The sequence below is a fragment of the Gopherus evgoodei genome, chromosome 3 (genome assembly GCF_007399415.2).
Source record: "Gopherus evgoodei ecotype Sinaloan lineage chromosome 3, rGopEvg1_v1.p, whole genome shotgun sequence".
NCBI lineage: Eukaryota > Metazoa > Chordata > Testudines > Testudinidae > Gopherus > Gopherus evgoodei.
This window is the reverse complement of record NC_044324.1, coordinates 187080172-187098545: the sequence shown is the minus strand read 5'-3', so window position 1 is coordinate 187098545 and position 18374 is coordinate 187080172. Positions and strand designations below refer to the sequence as shown.

The 18374-nt window shown below is 44.5% G+C and overlaps 1 pseudogene; it reads left to right on the top strand.

Annotated features, from left to right (window-relative positions):
* Positions 1–8120: 8120 nt before the first annotated feature.
* LOC115647585 lies at positions 8121–9688 on the top strand (annotated as a pseudogene).
* The last annotated feature ends 8686 nt before the right edge of the window (positions 9689–18374 follow it).

Genomic DNA, 18374 nt, shown 5'->3' with positions numbered 1-18374 from the left:
AAAAGAAACAGTAGATTCAGAAACACATTACAATGTCCCCTTATTTAGCAGAAAAACAAACCAAAATCAACACTAACAAACTTCCCTTACTATGGAAATTCTAGCAAGGAGAATAATACTGAAATAATGATCTGCACTTCTGTCAGTCTCAAAGCCATTTACAAATATTAATTTAAGCCTCACAAAACTTCTGTGATATAGGTTAGTATTGTTACCTTAATTTCACAGATGAGGAAACTAACCTCTGTGCCTTATGTCCAAAGGTCCCACAGGAATTCTCTGGCAGTTAGGAATAGAAGCCTGATATCCTGGCTCTTAGTCTGATGATTTAATCTTTCTCCCTTCACATCTGTACATTTTTGTAATCTGTATTCTCATCTGGTATGCTGAATTGGATCTGTTTACTCCTGTCTGATTTTCAGTACAATTTTAAACTGTAGCTTGCATTTGAACTAGGTTAGTTTACAATATAACAGATGAACAAGACAGGCAAAGAGCATCCTTACAATAAAATTACTATCAGCTTTATTTTCCACTGAGAAGCATTTTCCCTATAGAACTGGTCTGTATATGCTACACAACAATCAATAACTCATGGTCTGTAAATATCAAAAGTGACTTTCATCTTTCAGCTCAACCAGTTGGTGATAACTGGCATGACTTAGAGGTTATGCAGATTGCTTACTGGGAATGCACTTTGTTTACTTCACGGAATTCCCATCAGCACGAGGATCCCTTAGCAAAGCCACAGGTGGTGGCATGTCGTGGTTAGTAGTGTAGTTTCCTTTGAATTTCTTTATTTGGTTTCCTTCTTTTTGGGGCAAACAGATGGAATTTTCTTGCAATTACTATGAATTTGGGATAATAGCTCTTAAGTCAGCACTGAGGAGGTGAAAGACACAGTAACAAACACACAATCTGTAACAGTAACAAACACGCAATCTGTAACAGTCTGGACACTGATGTAGACATGTGACTTGACACATCTGACATGCAGAATGACCAGAACTGGCACATGATTTATTGATTATATCCTGTGATAAGATAGGCCAGTGAAATGGCTCATACTTTCAAAAACATTTTGACATTTTTTTAAGTATCAATAGTAATGTAGCAATATCCAACATGTGACTCTACAGCCAAATACAATTGCTCTGGGCTCTGTACCCTATTTCTTGTGGAATCCTAGTGCTCCCATGTGAGGCAGCATAGGCCACTGCCCTAAACATGTAAGTCCAAACCTCTGTGAGTTTTCAAGCAACCCAGGGGCATGAGCTCCAAGATGCTGACCATCTTCATCTTCAACTGACTTCAGTGGCAATTAAAGGCATTCAGGACCTTCCACAAGATGCTAAAACACCTAGCAGGATTGGGCCTCAGGAAGGAAAGAGAAATAGGGAAAGAGTGTGAGAAGAAACACCCTTTTCCCAAGAAACAAGGAAGGGGCAGACAAAGGAATGAATATGTTACTGAATGGCGTTGCTGATAGTCACAAAACAAATGCAGAGTGGTGTCCTGACACTGCATTGTGATATCCGTGTCACAGCACTGTGTTTATATGTTGTGACAGTGCAAATGCCATCTAAATGCAGTGACAGGACAGCTCTCTGATTAGTGTGTGTCTCTCTGAAGCTCCATTTGATAAGGTATGGCTCCTTAGCTCTGCATGGTAGGGTATATTATTATATCAATACAGCGTGTAATAAATCAGTCAGTAAATGATAAAGTATGTAATTATGTACTACACATGATCTGACTGTGAGTAAATAAATAAACATCAGATATTCATGAGTAAAAGAACATAAAACTAAAAACTGGAAAAAAAGATTAAAAACTGCTTGTAAGCTTGCATCAATGAATTTCCCTGGGAAAGCAGAATAATACTTTTGTGTAAAGCCTTCTGAGAGTTTGTACCAGGTATGCTGCACAAAAAACAGTTAGATTGTATTCCTGGAAGAATTAATTTTAAAGTAACTGCTGGACTGAGCCTTTAACTAAAACTTGCACACACAGGCCCAGATCCACAAAGGGATTTAGGCATTGTGACACACAGCATCTCAACACCTAACTTTTAGGCCTCGTCTACACTTAATAATTAGATCAACTTAGATATGTCACTCAGAGCTGTAAACATTTTGCAGTGTAGTTAGGCTGACCTAACCCCAACTGCAGACATGGCTAATCCTTCTGTCAACCTAGTTACTACCTCTTGGAGTGGTGGATTACCTACATCAATAACCCCTTCCGCTGATGTAAGAAGTGTCTAAAGCAGTGGTCCCCAACGTGGTGCCCAAGGGCATCATGGCGCCCACCAGGGCATTTATGTGCGCCCGCCTAGTGCCCAGCAGGGGAGAGAAGCCGCAGCCCCGAACCTGATGGGGATATAGAACTCAGACTGCGAGCATGGTGTTCTCTGTTCCCAGCAGACGTGGGGCCCCCTAGTGCCCAGCAGGGGAGACAAGCCGCTGCCCCGTGCCTGACAGGGACAGAGAACTCCAGGGCTGCAGGCTGTGGGCGCCAGTGTTATCTGTCCTCGCGGCTCTCCTCTGGCTTCTCTTTGGATTCATATATTATGTTATATTAAATATGATGTTTTTCGTATTATTTAATGTACAAATACAAAACAAGCCTTGAAAAATTGTTGGCGCCCGCCATACTCTTCTGAAAACATGAATGTGCTACTGGCCACAAAAAGGTTGGGGACCACTGGTCTACAGTACAGTGCTTCAGGAAAATAACAGAAACAATTGCAATCCACACAGCCTGAGTTATTGTATAGGAAGCCTAGTCTTCCTATACAATGAAGGGGGAGAAATGGGTGACTTAGCCCTGGTCTACATTATGGGGTTAGGTCGAATTTAGCTGTGTTAGGTTGATTTTAAAATGAATGCATCCACACAACCAACCCCATTCCGTCAACCTAAAGGGCTCTTAAAATCAGCTTCTGTACTCCTCCCTGGCAAGGGGAGTAGCACTAAATTTGACCTTGCTGGGTCGAATTTGGGGTAGTGCAGATTGATACAATTCAATGGTATTGGCCTCTGGGGGCTATCCCAGAGTGCTCCAATGTGACCGCTTTGGACAGCACTTTCAACTCCGATGCACTAGCCAGGTACACAGGAAAAGCCCCAGGAAATTTTGAATTTCATTTCCTGTTTGGTCAGCGTAGTGAGCTCAGCAGCACAGGTGACCATGTAGTCCCCCCAGAATTGCAAACGAGCTCCAGCATGGACTGAACACGACACACTGGATCTGGTTGCTGTATGGGGAGAAGAATCTGTGCAGGCCAAACTCCGATCAAAAAGAAGAAATGCTAATATATATGCCAAAATCGCACAGGGCATGGTGGAGAGAGGCTACAACAGGGACACGTAGCTGTGCTTCATGAAAGTAAAGGAGCTCAGGCAAGCCTACCAAAAGACAAAGGAGGCAAATTGTTGTTCCGGGTCAGAGCCCCATACATGTCACTTCTATGATCAGCTGCATGGCATTCTAGGTGGGACCCTACCACTACCCCACCACTGTCCCTGGACATCTGCAAGAGGGGAGTCTCACGCAACCGGGAGAAGGATTTTGTGGATGAGGAAGAGGAGGAGGAGGAGAATGAACAGCAAGCAACTGGTGAATCCGTTCTTCCTGGCAGCCAGGACCTTTTCATCACCCAGGAGCCAATACCCTCCCAAGGCAGGATCCCTGACCCTGAAGCCGGAGAAGGCACCTCTGGTGAGTGCACATGTGTAACTACAGTACAGGGTTTTAAATCAATAGTGTTTAATTTTGATTTGTCCTGAAGAATTGGGATGCATTTGTGGCCAGTACAGCTACTGGAAAAGTCTGTTAACGTGTCTGGGGATGGAGCGGGAATCCTCCAGGGACATATCTATGAAGCTCTCCTGGAGGTACTCTGAAAATCTTTGCAGAAGGTTTCTGGGGAGGGCTGCCTTATTTCGTCCTCTACAGTAGGACACTTTACCACGGCAAGCCAGTAGCAAGGAGTCTGGAATCATTGCAGCACAAAGCATGGCAGTGAATGGTCCTGGGTTTTGGTCGCACTCAAGCAACATTTGGCCTATATCTTTCTGTGTTAGCCTCAGGAGAGTGAGTTGAAAGCAGCTATCAAATCCCCCTTCATTCTTCTCTTATGCAGACTAAACAATCCCAGTTCCCTCAGCCTCTCCTCATAAGTCATGTGCTCCAGCCCCCTAATCATTTTTGTTGCCCTCCGCTGGACTCTTTCCAATTTTTCCACATCCTTCTTGTAGTGTGGGGCCCAAAACTGGACACAGTACTCCAGATGAGGCCTTACCAATGTCGAATAGAGGGGAATGATCACGTCCCTTGATCTACTGGCAATGCCCCTACTTATACAGCCTGTAGTGGGGTAGTTCCCTGCTCCTGCCGTGCGGGGCTTGAAACAGCCCAGGAGAGGGCTGTGGCTGGGGCAAGAAACCTGGGCTGATTGGGGAAAAGTAGGCTCAGCTGGGACTATGCCCCAATCAGGCCCAGCTGGCCCTCTATAAAAGGCTGTGAGCCAGAGGCCCAGACAGTCTCCCTCGGCCTGTAGAGGGAGAACAGCCTGGTTGCAAGGTGCCAAGCAGGGAACCTAGATTGGAGCAGGGCATAGCCCGATTGGGGTGATGGGCATGAGTGAGTGAGTGTGCGGAAAGGCCAAGGGAGCTGGGGAGCTCTTGCCTAGGAAAGCCCCAAGCTGCAGGCCTGGTAAGGCCTATTAGCTACTGGGTTGCAGGGTAAGCAGAGGCAGCAGGTCTGAACCCCCTTTGCCTATGATGAGTGGCATACACTGCAGTCCACCCCAGTGAGTGGGGGCAAGATGGGGACTGGAGGTAGCCTAACACTGAGGCGAAATGGGGATAGTGGGTGGGGGTTCCCCTGGGAGGGGGAGACCCTGAGGCTGTGAGGGGTTACTGCCAGAGGGTCAGTGCCCCAGGTAAAAGGGGAGCAGGGTCCTGGGAGGGACACAGGCCAGCGGTAATGCAGATCACTGGCCTGTAGAGGGCGCTCCGGACACTGGAAGAGCTAATTCCCCGAGACAACCAGCAGGAGGCGCTGCAGGGGTAAGTCCGCATTGCTACACAGCTCAAAATGCCATTGGCCTTCTTGGCTGTTGACTCATATCCAGCTTCTCATCCACTGTAATCCCTAGGTCCTTTTCTGCAGAACTGCTGCCTAGCCATTAGGTCTCTAGTCTGTAGCAGTGCATGGGATTCTTCCATCCTAAGTGCTGCACGTGTCCCTGTTGAACCTCATCAGGTTTCTTTTGGTCCAGTCCTCTAATTTTTCTAGGTCCCTCTGTATCCTATCTCTGCCCTCCAGCATATCTACCACTCCTCCCAGTTTAGTGTCATCTGCAAACTTGCTGAGAGTGCAGTCCACGCCATCCTCCAGATCATTAATGAAGATATTGAACAAAATCAGCCCCAGGACCGACCCTTTGGGCACTCCGCTTGATACCAGCTGCCAATTAGACATGGAGCCATTGATCACTACCCATTGGCCCGATGATCTAGCCAGCTTTCTATCCACCTTATAGGCCATTCATCCAGCCCATACTTCTTTAACTTGCCGGCAAAAATACTGTGGGAGACCATGTCAAGGTTCCTTCCCCACTCTGAACTTTAAGGTACAGATGTGGGGACCTGCATGGACACTTTTAAGCTTAATTACTAGCTTAGATTTGGTATCGCTGCCACCATCCAGAATTTTCAGTGTCTGGATCACTCCCCGTTCCCCCAAAACCTTCCCCTCCCTGGGTAGCCTTGAGAGACTCCTTCACCAATTCCCTGGTGAGTCCAGATCCAATCCCTTGGATCTTAAAACAAGAAGAAATTAACCATCCCCCCTCCTTTCTCCCGCCAATTCCTGGTGGATCCAGATCCAACCCCCTTGGATCTAAAAACAAGGAAAAAATCAATTAGCTATTAAGAAAAAGGCTTTTAATTAAAGAAAAGAAAGGTAAAAGAAAACTCTCTGGGAGAGATTAGCATACCAGCTACTCTCACAGATAACAGATTTCAAACACAGAGGATGTTCCCCTGGGCACAAATTTAGTTACACAAAAAAAATACCCAAATACACAATTTGATTCTACCTCTAATTGCATAAGACAAGTTACAAAGAAATAAACATAAACCTATTTATTCCTTTCTAAAACTTACTACTCTGATAAGAGGCTGGTTCCTTGATCTTTTTCACTCCGGCTGAAACTGAAACTCTAAACAAAGGAAAAACTTCCCTCCTTTCTTTTGAAACCCCCATTGGTTCCTCTGGTCAGGTGTTAGCTAGGCTAGGTAAACTTTTTAACCGTTTACAGGTAAAAGAGGCATTAACCCTTAACCATCTGTTTATGACAGACCGTATCAAAAGCTTTGCAAAAGTCAAGGAATAACACATCCACTGCTTTCCCCTCATCCACAGACCCAGTTAGCTCCTCATAGAAGGCAATTAGGTTAGTCAGGCATGACGTGCCCTTGGTGAATCCATGCTGACTGTTCCTGATCACTTTCCTCTCCTCTAAGTGCTTCAGAATTGATTCCTTGAGGACCTGCTCCATGATTTTTCCAGGGATTGAGGTGAGGCTGACTGGCTTTTAGTTCCCTGGATTCTCCTCCTTCCCTTTTTTAAAGGTGGGCACTACACTAACCTTTTTCCAGTCATCCAGGACCTCCCCCAATCGTGATGAGTTTTCAAAGATAATGGCCAATGGCTCTGCAATCACGTCTGCCAACTTCTTTAGCACTCTTGGGTGCAGCACATCTGGCCTCATGGATTTGTACTCATCCTGCTTTTCTAAATAGTCCTTAACCACTTCTTTCTCCACAGAGGGCTGGTCACCTCCTCCCCATGTTGTGCTGCCCAGTGCAGCAGTCTGGGAGCTGATCTTGTTCGTGAAGACAGGCAAAAAAAGCATTGAGTACACTAGCTTTTTCCACATCTTCTGTCACTAGGTTGCCTCCCTCATTCAGTAAGAGGCAGGGCCGGTGCAACCTATTAGGTGACCTAGGCGGTCGCCTAGGGCACTAGGATTGGGGGACAGCATTTTCTTCCCCAGCTACGGCTGCCCCAGTCACCGCCGGCATTTAAGCAGAGGGAGCTGGGGCAGGGGGCGTGGGGAGGGCTGCCTGTAGCAGTGGGGCGGGGGCAGCACTCAGGGGAACTCCCCGCCCCAGCTCACCCCTGCTCTGCCTCCTCCCTGGAGGATGGGGGGAGCTGCTGCAGGGGGGTGCCTCAGGGCAGGGGCTCGGGGACAGGGGAGGGCACAAGGTGGAAGTTTCGCCTAGAGCACGAAACATCCTTGCACCGGTCCTGGTAAGGGGCCCACACTTTCCTTGACTTTCTTCTTGTTGCTAACATACCTGAAGAAACTCTTCATGTTACTCTTAACATCTCTTGCTAGCTGCAACTCCAAATGTGATTTGGCCTTCCTGATTTCACTCCTGCATGCCTGAGCAATATCTTTATACTCCTCCCTGGTCATTTGTCCAATCTTCCTCTTCTTGTAACCTTCTTTTTTGTGTTTAAGATCAGCAAGGATTTCACTGTTAAGCCAAGTTGGTTGCCTGCCATATTTACTATTCTTTCTACAGACTGGGATGGTTTGTTCCTGCAATCTCAATAAGGATTCTTTAAAATACAGCCAGCTCTCCTGGACTCCTTTGCCTCTCATGTTATTCTCCCAGGGGATCCTGCCCATCAGTTCCCTGAGGGAGTCAAAGTCTGCTTTTCTGAAGTCCAGGGCCTGTATTCTGTTGCTCTCCTTTCTTCCTTGTGTCAGGATCCTGCACTCGACCATCTCATGGTCACTGCCTCCCAGGTTCCCATGGACTTTTGTTTCCCCTACTAATTCTTCCCGGTTTGTGAGCAGCAGGTCAAGAAGAGCTCTGCCCCTAGTTGGTTCCTCCAGCACTTGCACCAGGAAATTGTCCCCTACACTTTCCAAAAACTTCCAAAAACTGGGGGAAGATAGGTATTCTTCCGCCTAAGTCATGTGCAGAGTCTGAGCCAGTAAGCATGCTTAGATGCCACCTAACTCCACACAAAAAGTCAAGGTGAGGGGGAAGGAGGAGGATATTCCTTTAGCCCACTGGTTAGGGTACTCACCCGCGATGTGGGAGACCCCAGTTCAACTCCCACCCCCGCATACTGAGGAGAAAGGATTTGAACCCCTTTCAGGTTAGTGCTCTAACCGCTGTGTTATGGAGTGAGTTTCATTCTTTGTCTGGCCCAATATAATTATTTAAAGTGGAACGACATCAACAGGAGAGATTGAGGGAGATCCAAATCAGAATATCCTATAGTTCAGCACATGCCACCATGAGGAGAGGGGTTCCCACTTGAGGATTACTAGCAGAGATAGGTATCTATAGCCACAAGAGGGATGGAGCTAAGGACACATGCCTCCTATTGGTATCTTCCACTGGCTAGCTTAAATGGCTCTCCCACACAGTGTGCTGGCTTTTGTGCTTCCCATTCTGGGGCACCTCTCTCTCCCCATTCATTGTATAGGAGTATAGGCACATAATTTAGGCTTTGCAGTGTCACAGTATTGTTCCTATGATTTCCTAGGCTCCCAGAAATGAGGCACTGTGACACTCACCTTTGCAATGCCAAGTCGTTTTGCGGATCTGGACCTCTATGGGTATGTCTATACTGCAATTAGATACCTGCAGCTGGCCCGTGCCAGTTGGCTCGGGCTCACAGGGCTCAGGCTAAGGGGCTGTTTAGCTGCAGTGTAAACATTCAGGCTCGAGCTGCAGCCCAAGCTTTGGGCCCCTCCCATCTTGCAAGGTCTTAGAGTCTGGACTCTAGGCCAAGCCCAAATGTTGCCACCACAATTAAACAACCCCTTAGCACAAGTCCCATGAGTCTGAGTCAACTGGCATGGGCTAGCCACAGGCTTTTAATTGCAGTGTAGACATATCCTTAGGCTAAACTCAGACCTGCTGGGATAAACACAGTGGATTGCAGGGAAACTGCAAGCCTACACCCCAGTCTGGAGGAAGAGGGCTGCAGGTCCCCACCCATCGAGGTAATGGTTGGGAGCATGAAACCTAAATTGGCACCCTTAAGCAGACCACTGAGGGGACAGAGATACAGTTAACCCCAGAAATGTGACCGATCACAGTGCAGACCAGAAACTTCCCAGCACAGCTGTGAGAAATATCTGTAACAAACTCTGATTTTTTTTTGCTTTTCCATATGGAAATAAGTGTATCTGAGAAAAGTGTCATGAATGGTTCTCGGCTCTCTGCCCACAAAAGATGCTGCGTCCTTCAGCTGAAGCTAAGGCCGTTACATCCCGGTGACTAGCACCCCACCCCACCACCATCTGCCCATTCAGCCATGGCCTCCAGCTCTGAGTTCGCCTGCATCTACGCCGTGCTTATCCTGCATGACGATGAAGTCACCGTCACAGAGGACAAAATGAATGCAGTTATTAAAACAGCTGGAGTAAATGTTGAACCTTTCTGGCCAGGCCTGTTCGCCAAGGCTCCAGCTAACATTGACATTGGAAGCTTGATCTGTAATGTAGGAGCTGGTGGTGCTCCAGCTGCTGCTGCTCCTTCTGGGGGTTCTGCGCCTGATGGTGGGGCTGCCCCTGCTGAGGAGAGAAAAGAAAGAAGAATCTGAGGAATCTGATGATAACATGGGTTTTGGTCTCTTTGACTAAACTGACTTTTTGTATCATGAATATACATAATATTTCTGAGTCAAAATGAGTCCAGTTTTCAAGCAAAAATGGTTTTTGTCTTAAACGTGTGAAAATTCAAATGTTTCACACATTTTCATTCCAAAGACAAGTAGTTCCATCAAAAATGCAAACAGAACAACACTTGGGTTGGACAGGGAAATGTTTCAAAATAAAGTTAGAAATATTTTCATACAGAAATAAACAGAACAAAATTGTATGTTTTGAAAGAGCTATCCTTCAGTTTACATGGGTTCCTCCAACAACATCCCCCCCTTCCATACTGCCCTGTTGAAAATGAGCAACATTATACCCATTCATACTAACAAGAGACTAACACATTTGACTTTCATGTCAAATTTTCTTTTTCTTCCATTTCCAAATTTATCAGTCCATAGTTTAGCTGTTTCATTCTGCTACAGTTCTCAACCTCTCCAGCAAAGCTAGTAGTAGAAATAGATCTTACAAGAGCAGCAGGCTTTGTGTACATCAGCTCCCTAGGGGGGTCCTGTTTACCCTTCCATTATAATTTATTTGTAGTTTGAAAATTCCACTTACAAGAGCAGTGGTTGGAGCGTGAATGAGCAGCTCTTAGCCTCTGTAGACTGATTTCACATGAATTCAATAGCTAGTGTCTCAGAGTTCAATTGTGTGTCTGAGAGTTCACTTGTTAGTGGTTTAAAAACTGTCTGGGTCTCACTGACCCGCATGCCATAATCACTGCATGAATGCCAGTGGTCATGTGATTTATAATTTAGGTGCTACTAACACAGCACTATCTCTCAACCGCAAGTTCTGTAATTATTTTAATTTCTTTAGGCACCAAAATCTGCATTATTACATGAATAAATCATCTGAACAAAAAATAATCAGGCACTAATTCTATCGTAGAGAGAAATATTTTTAAGTCGAGGATTAATGCAGAAAAATCATTTCAGGCTAGATTCACCCTTAGTTTATGCCTGGGCTGTATTCCCAGTTCTGCTATAGATTTCCCATGTGACACCGCAGAAGTCACTATTTCTTTCCATGGCTCAATTCACCATCTGCAATATGGCTATAATAATACTTACCAAATTCACAGAGATGTTTTATGACTTAATTAATATTTATAACAAGCTCTGAGATCCTACTGTAGGATAGAAAGCATGATACAAGTATTGAACTGAACTGGCTTGTGTGAACGGGTACTGCTGCTCTTCTCTGGACAGCATCAGAAGAGCTCAGCTATATGTTTTAGGGCTTATATTGCTGCTAGAGATGATCTATTAGCCCAGATGGTAGGAGGATCTATTAGCTTCGGAAGTAGGAGGATCATCTCATAGAATCATAGACTTTAAGGTCAGAAGGGACCGTTATGATCATCTACTCTGACCTCCTGCACAATGCAGCCACAGAATCTCACCCACCCACTCCTGTATCAAACCAGTGTCTGAGCCACTGAAGTCCTCAAATCATGGTTTAAAGACTTCAAGGTGCACAGAATCTTTCAGCAAGTGACCCATGCCCAAGGCTGCAGAGGAAGGCAAAAAACTCCTAGGGCTTCTGCCAATCTGCCCTGGAGGAAAATTCCTTCCAAATATGGTGATCAGCTAATCCCTGAGCTTGTGGACAAGACTCACCAGCCAGACACCCAGAAGAGAATTCTCTGTAGTAACTCAGATCCCACCCCATCTGACATCCCATCACAAGCCATTGGGCATATTTACCGCTAGTAGTCAAAGACAAATTAATTGCCAAAATTAGGCTATCCTGTTATACCATCCCCTCCATAAATTTATCAAGCTTAGTCTTGAAACTAGATATGTCTTTTTCCCCCCATTACTCCCCTTGAAAGGCTGTTCCAGAACTTCATTACTCTGATGGTTAGAAATCTTCATCTAATTTCAAGTCTAAATTTCCTGATAGCCAGTTTATATCCACTTGTTCTTGTGTCCACATTGGTACTGAGCTTAAATAATTCCTCTCCCTCCATGGTATTTATCCCTCTGATATATTTATAGAGAGCAATCATATCTCCCCTCAGCCTTTTGGTTAGGCTAAACAAGTCAAGCTCTTTGAGTCTCCTTTCATATGACAGGTTTTCCGTTCCTCGGATCATCCTAGTAGCCCTTCTCTGTACCTGTTCCAGTTTGAATTCATCCTTCTTAAACATGGGACACCGGAACTGCACACAGTATTCCAGATGAGGTCTCACCAGTGTCTTGTATAATGATACTAACACCTCCTTATCTCTACTGGAAATACCTCGCCTGATGCATCCCAAGACTGCATTAGCTTTTTTAACAGCCATATCACATTGGCGGCTCATAGTCATTCTGTGATCAACCAATACTCCGAGGTCCTTCTCCTCCTCTGTTACTTCAAAGTGATGTGTACCCAATTTACAACTAAAATTCTTGTTATTAATCCCTAAATGCATGACCTTGCACTTCTCACTATTAAATTTCATCCTATTACTATTACTCCAGTTTACAAGGTCATCCAGATCTTCCTGTAGAATATCCCAGTTCATCTCTGTATTGGCAATACCGCCCAGCTTTGTGTCATCTGCCAACTTTATTAGCACATTCCCACTTTTTGTGCCAAAGTCAGTAATAAGAAGATTAAATAAGATTGGTCCCAAAACCAATCCCTGAGGAACTCCACTAGTAACCTCCCTCCAGCCTGACAATTCACCTTTCAGTATGACCCGTTGTAGTCTCCCCTTTAACCAGTTCCTTATCCACCTTTCAATTTTCATATTGATCCCCATCTTTTCCAATTTAGCTAATAATTCCCCATGTGGAACAGTATCAAATGCCTTACTGAAATCGAAGTAGATTAGATCCACTGCATTTCCTTTGTCTAAAAAATCTGTTACCTTCTCAAAGAAGGAGATCAGGTTGGTTTGGTACGATCTATCTTTTGTAAAACCATATTGTATTTTGTCACAATTACCATTGACCTCAATATCCTTGACTACTTTTTCCTTCAAATTTTTTTCCAAGACTTTGCATACTACAGATATTAAACTAACAGGCCTGTAGTTGCCTGGATCACCTTTTTCCCTTTCTTAAAAATAGGAACTATGTTAGCAATTCTCCAGTCATATGGTACAACCCCTGAGTTTACAGATTCATTAAAAATTCTTGCTAATGAGCTTGCAATTTCATGTGCCAGTTCCTGTAATATTCTTGGATGAAGATTATCTGGGCCCCCTGATTTCGCCCCATTAAGCTGTTCGAATCTGGCTTCTACCTTGGATGTGGTAATATCTACCTCCATATCCTCATTCCTATTTGTCATCCTACCATTATCCCTAAGCTCCTCGTTAGCCTCATTAAAGACTGAGGCAAAGTATTTGTTTAGATATTGGGCCATGCCTAGATTATCCTTAACCTCCACTCCATCCTTAGTGTTTAGAGGTCCCACTTGTTCCTTCTTTATTTTCTTCTTATTTATATGGCTATAGTACCTTTTACTATTGGTTTTAATTCCCTTTGCAAGGGAAAACTCTACATGGCTTTCTAACTTTATCCCTACATGTTCTGATCTCAATAAGGCAAATTTCCTTGCTGATCAGTCCCATCTTCCATTCCTTGTAGGCTTTCTGCTTTTTCTTAATCACCTCTCTGAGATGCTTGCTCACCCAGCTTCGTCTACAATTCCTGCGTATGATTTTTTCCCCCTTTCTTGGGATGCAGGCTTCTGATGGTTTCTGCAACTTTGACTTGAAGTAACTCCAGGCTTCCTCCATCTTTAGATCCCCAAGTTCTTCAGTCCAATCCACTTGCCTAATTAATTTCCTTAATTCTTTAAAATTAGCCCTTTTGAAATAAAAAATCCTAGTCAAAGATCTATTTTTGTTTATCTTTCCATTTAGTTTAAACTGAATTAGCTCACGATTGCTCGAACTAAGGTTGCCCCCTACAACCATTTCTTCTATGAGATCCTCACTACTCACCAAAACCAAATCTAAAATGGCATCCCCTTTTGTTGGTTCAGCAACTACTTGGTGAAGGAACCCATCAGCTATTGCATCCAGGAAAATCTGAGCCTGATTGTTATAACTTGCACTTGTCCTCCAGTCTATATCTGGGAAGTTAAAATCTCCCACGATTACACAATTCCCATTAGTATTTACTTCATTAAAAACATTAAAAAGGTCTTGATCCATATCCAGATCAGATCCTGGCGGTCTATAGTACACCCAAAGCACTATCTCAGGGGAGGCTCTAGTAGCTTTCTTCTCCAATGTGATTTATGCACAGACAGACTCTGTCTTATCCATTCCATCTCTTCTTATTTCTTTACAGTTTACCTCATCACTGATATACAATGCTACTCCACCAACTTTGCCTTTATTTCTGTCGTTCCTATACAGCACATAGCCTTCAATACCTGTATTCCAGTCATGACTACTACTCCACCATGTTTCTGTTTTGCCTCTAATATCTGGTTTCCCTTCCTGCACCAGTAACTCTAGTTCCTCTGTTTTGTTACCTAGGCTCCTCACATTGGTGTACAAACATCTTAATTCTTGCCATTTGGCTTCACTCACATTCTTTACCCAATTAGGCTCAGACATTCTACTGCCAGTATCACCTATTAGAATTGTATCTACACTACCCTTCCTCCGTATGTCCATTCTCCTACCCACAACAGTATCCTTTCTTGCTTTGTTTTCTTCCCTCTCAATGTTAAAATCCGGCATGGAGATTACCTGGACATCTCCCAACCATCTCTCTCCAATTCCTAGTTTAGAGCTCTCTTAATTAGTTGTGCCAGCCTCCATCCTAGAAGTCTATTTCCCTCCCTACTCAGGTGAAGTCCATCCCGAGAGAACAGTCTTCTGTCCATGAACGCCTCCCAGTGGCCACACATCCCAAAGCCTTCCTTATAGCACTACTGCCTGAGCCATCTGTTGATCGCCATAATCTTGTCACACCTTTGTTGTCCTTCTCTAGGAACAGGCAGAATCCCAATGAAGATCCCCTGAGCCTCTATTTCCTTAAGGGTCTTCCCCAGCCTGGCATAGTCTCCCTTGATACATTCCAGCGAGAATCTAGCCGTATCATTCGTTCCCACATGAAGGACAATCAGTGGATTCCTTCCTGCTCTCGTTAGGATCCTCTTCATCTTCAGGTCCACATCCAATATCTTAGCACTGGGCAGACAGCACATTCTTCTGTTCTCTGGATCAGCTCTGGTTACAGGCCTGTCTATTCTTCTCAGTCCCCAATCATGTAGACCTGCCTTTTCCTGGTGACGGTGCGATTCTCTGGTCTATACCCTGTTCCCTCTGGCTGAAAGTCCTCTCGATTACTGTTCACCCTTGCAATCCTCTGCAACCCATCCAATATCCTCCTGGGGCTCATGTTTGGTGTCATCTCCATTGACTCATCCCCTCTCCTTATAGGGCTAGCTGTTCTTCTCTTCTTCCTTGCCCTCTCACCTTCAGTGACCACCTGCTGTGCCCTTTCTTCATTTTCCAACTCCGCAAACCTGTTCCTGAGTTCTATTGCTCCTTCACTAGCCCGTCTTTTCCTCTGCCTTGTTCGTTTAGTCACATGCTTCCACTGTCCACTTTCCTAACCTAGCAGTCTCCCCTCAGAGTTCTTTGGTCCTGCTTCCATCTGCAAGTCTGAGCTTTTCCCTTCAGCCTCATCATGTCTTTGCTCCATCATCCGCTCAAACTCCCTTCTAAACTGGACCAGAGTTTCCACCTGCATCTCCAATCCTCGGATCTTTTCTTCCGTCAGCTCTATCAGACGGCACTTCATGCAGACAAAACTCTTTCCAGGTACCCCCTCCACATCTAGTCATCTTCATTGTGTCTTCCACTGCTTGGGTCACTACAACTGCTGCCTCTGTATCTGTCATAGGCTTCCCACCTAAATCCTGTAAATCTGAGAAACACAAACCACCCAAAACACCACCACCCACAGCAAAACAAACCCCCAACAAGCACCAGGACACTGCTTGCACACTCCCTTCGGTAGCCTGTGTGTTCCTCTGCCTGCCTCTCTTAGTCTTCTCCCAAACTCCCCTTGCAAACTCCCATTCAAACTCCCCTGTTTACAGCTCTCTTTGCTGGTTCCTGTGCCACTGCAGCTGTCTGTGATGTTCCAAGCAGCCAAGGTGTACATTGCTGTAACAGTCATAATGTTTCTACAGGTGACCTCAGATTTATTATTTTAACCAACCCTCCAAACTCTTTTTGTAATCTAGAAGAATTTTGTTATCTACAACAGAAAAAAGCTATTGTAAAGTTGTATTAGGACCTCCCTTTTCCTCCCAAAAGAGAACAGAATTCCAGCTAGCACTGTCAATCCGTGCATTTCCATTATTATTTTTTTGCCTATTGGGCAAAAATTCATGCTCAGTAAGCAGGAAATTCACTTCCTTGTGTTGTTGTGCATTGCAAATCATCACTGCAGTGTAATTCTGACTTTCCCCTAAGCCTAGATAGCAGATAGCTTGCTTTAGAATGTCTGTTTCCATAGAAGTCTAGTTTCCCCAGCCCTTGCCAGTACTGTGCTTTACAACCATTCAGAAAAAGAACTGGGAGCAGATTTCAGAACTGCACTGTAATCTGAACCCTGCTATGTACTTTGTTCCCAATGAAGTAAGCAGCACCTGAATGACCAGGACAACTTCTCAGGTCCTCACTTGTGTCACACTGTATCTGCAAAAAACACAAGCTTCAAAAGATTTTCTTTGTATCCCTAACAACATTTATGAAGAGACATCATGACTCACTGTAGGGAACATAGTCTACAATGGTGTATATAAATCTGAACAGCAAAATTACACCTGAAGACTGAAGACTTAATTAGACAGTGTTAACTATGTGTGAAATACAGTATGTATTTGATTTGTGACTGGATTTTAACATCAGTTATTTTTGACTCTACCTACATTAGAGCCTTACTCATTCATGACTGGTGGCAAACTGGTAAATGTCAATGTTGACTACTTTCACAAAATCTAAGAAAATGGTGCCATAGTCCTTATTTGCGCTTCTAGAGGCTACCATATGATGAATCATAATAGAAAGTTGTATTCTTTTATATCAGAGGGCACCAAGGTGTATTCAAGAGACAGAAAGGGGCGCATGGCAGAGAGCTGGTAATCTCCCCATCTGTGTCTTTTTTCATTTCCCTCTCAGCTGCTTTCAGAAGCAGAGGAGAGCATTTGTGAAGCGTGTGGCTAAGTAACTGGAAAGCTGCTTTGTATACCTGGGTAAAGTGAGTCACCTAGCCTGACTGCAGAGATACTCCCCACGTGTTAGTCCAAGCTGGCTGCTCCAACAGAAACACAAGACTGTGCTGTCACATGGAGACCTTAATGCAGATCCTCCACTGGTATAAATTGGCATCACTCCACTGGCTGCAGCGGCAGATCTGATCCCTTATATTTGCTCTTTTCTTTCTTTACTCTTTCCGTCTGTCTAAGTTGTCCAGACCGAAAGTAACTTGTTCTTTGATTATGGAATAAACAACAAATAGTACTATTTACCTTTGAAGACAAGGTCCTTCCTAGCTAATAGGATGCGGGTACCCAGATAAACTGAAGTGACAGGTTAGAATGCAAAAGATTGTTTTAAATGAAAAAGCCACCAGGCATCAAAACAAAGTTATAGCAAAATCCACACTACAATTCATTATTTTTTTGTGACAGACTGATTGGTATGTAACATGTGGATTTTGATCAATCCCCTCCTGGTAAATATTGACCTTAGACCTTGGTCAATATAGTTTCAGTTACTACATCTGGGAATTGACCAAAAAGTCCACATTAAATCATAGGCGTCAGAGTCAGAAAAGACCCAATAAGACCCATCCATTCTCATGCAAATGCAGGATTATTCCCTACTATCTATGATTAATCCATGCAATCTAGTTGTAACTGTCTCAGGCGAGTGGGCACTCGCCACTTTCTCCTGTTATAATTTTTTCATACTGCACATCATCTACCTCAGTTCATTAATTCAACCACATTTTCTCATCTCCCTTTTAAATCAAAATTGCAGCACTCATATGTCAAGCTGCATAAGTTATTTTTCTAACAGTAACATCTGTTTTTGAAAGGCACTATGGGCAGTTGGCAGCAGCTTAACAGTTCCCTGTCTATGTAAATGATCAAGCGCTGATGGCTACCAAAGCTATGTTTGCTAGGAAACAAAGTCACTTTTCCTTTACTTGATTTAACTGTAAGGATGTTTATGTCTACTTTGGGGAAACTTGCATGGTGAGCAAATTTACTTGTTTTCACTATGGTAGCTGGCACCGCTCCACCTGCCTTGCCCGCAAGAGGTAGGGAGTCCCAGAGGGGGCATTAGAGCATGAGCCTACTCCTGACTCACCCCACAGTAACTCTTGTCCCGAAGCTTCCCCCATGCCAGCCCATTGGCTCTCACCCAGGAAACAGGCAGGGTCCTTCTTCCAAAATGGTCTGCTCCTGACCCTGGGTTGGTTTTGTGTGTATGCGTGTGTGTTTGGAGGGGGGATGTTGGGTTTCTCCCAGTGGTTGGGAGCCCCCATGCAAGTGCACCAAGTGCACATTGGTTAATCTGGGCCTGTGCTCAGCCCTTCTCAGTATTCAGCCCTGAAGTCACAATAAGGCTGTCTGCATTCCCAGGATCAGCCCCTAAATGCTGTGATGTTTTACACCAGCATAGAAG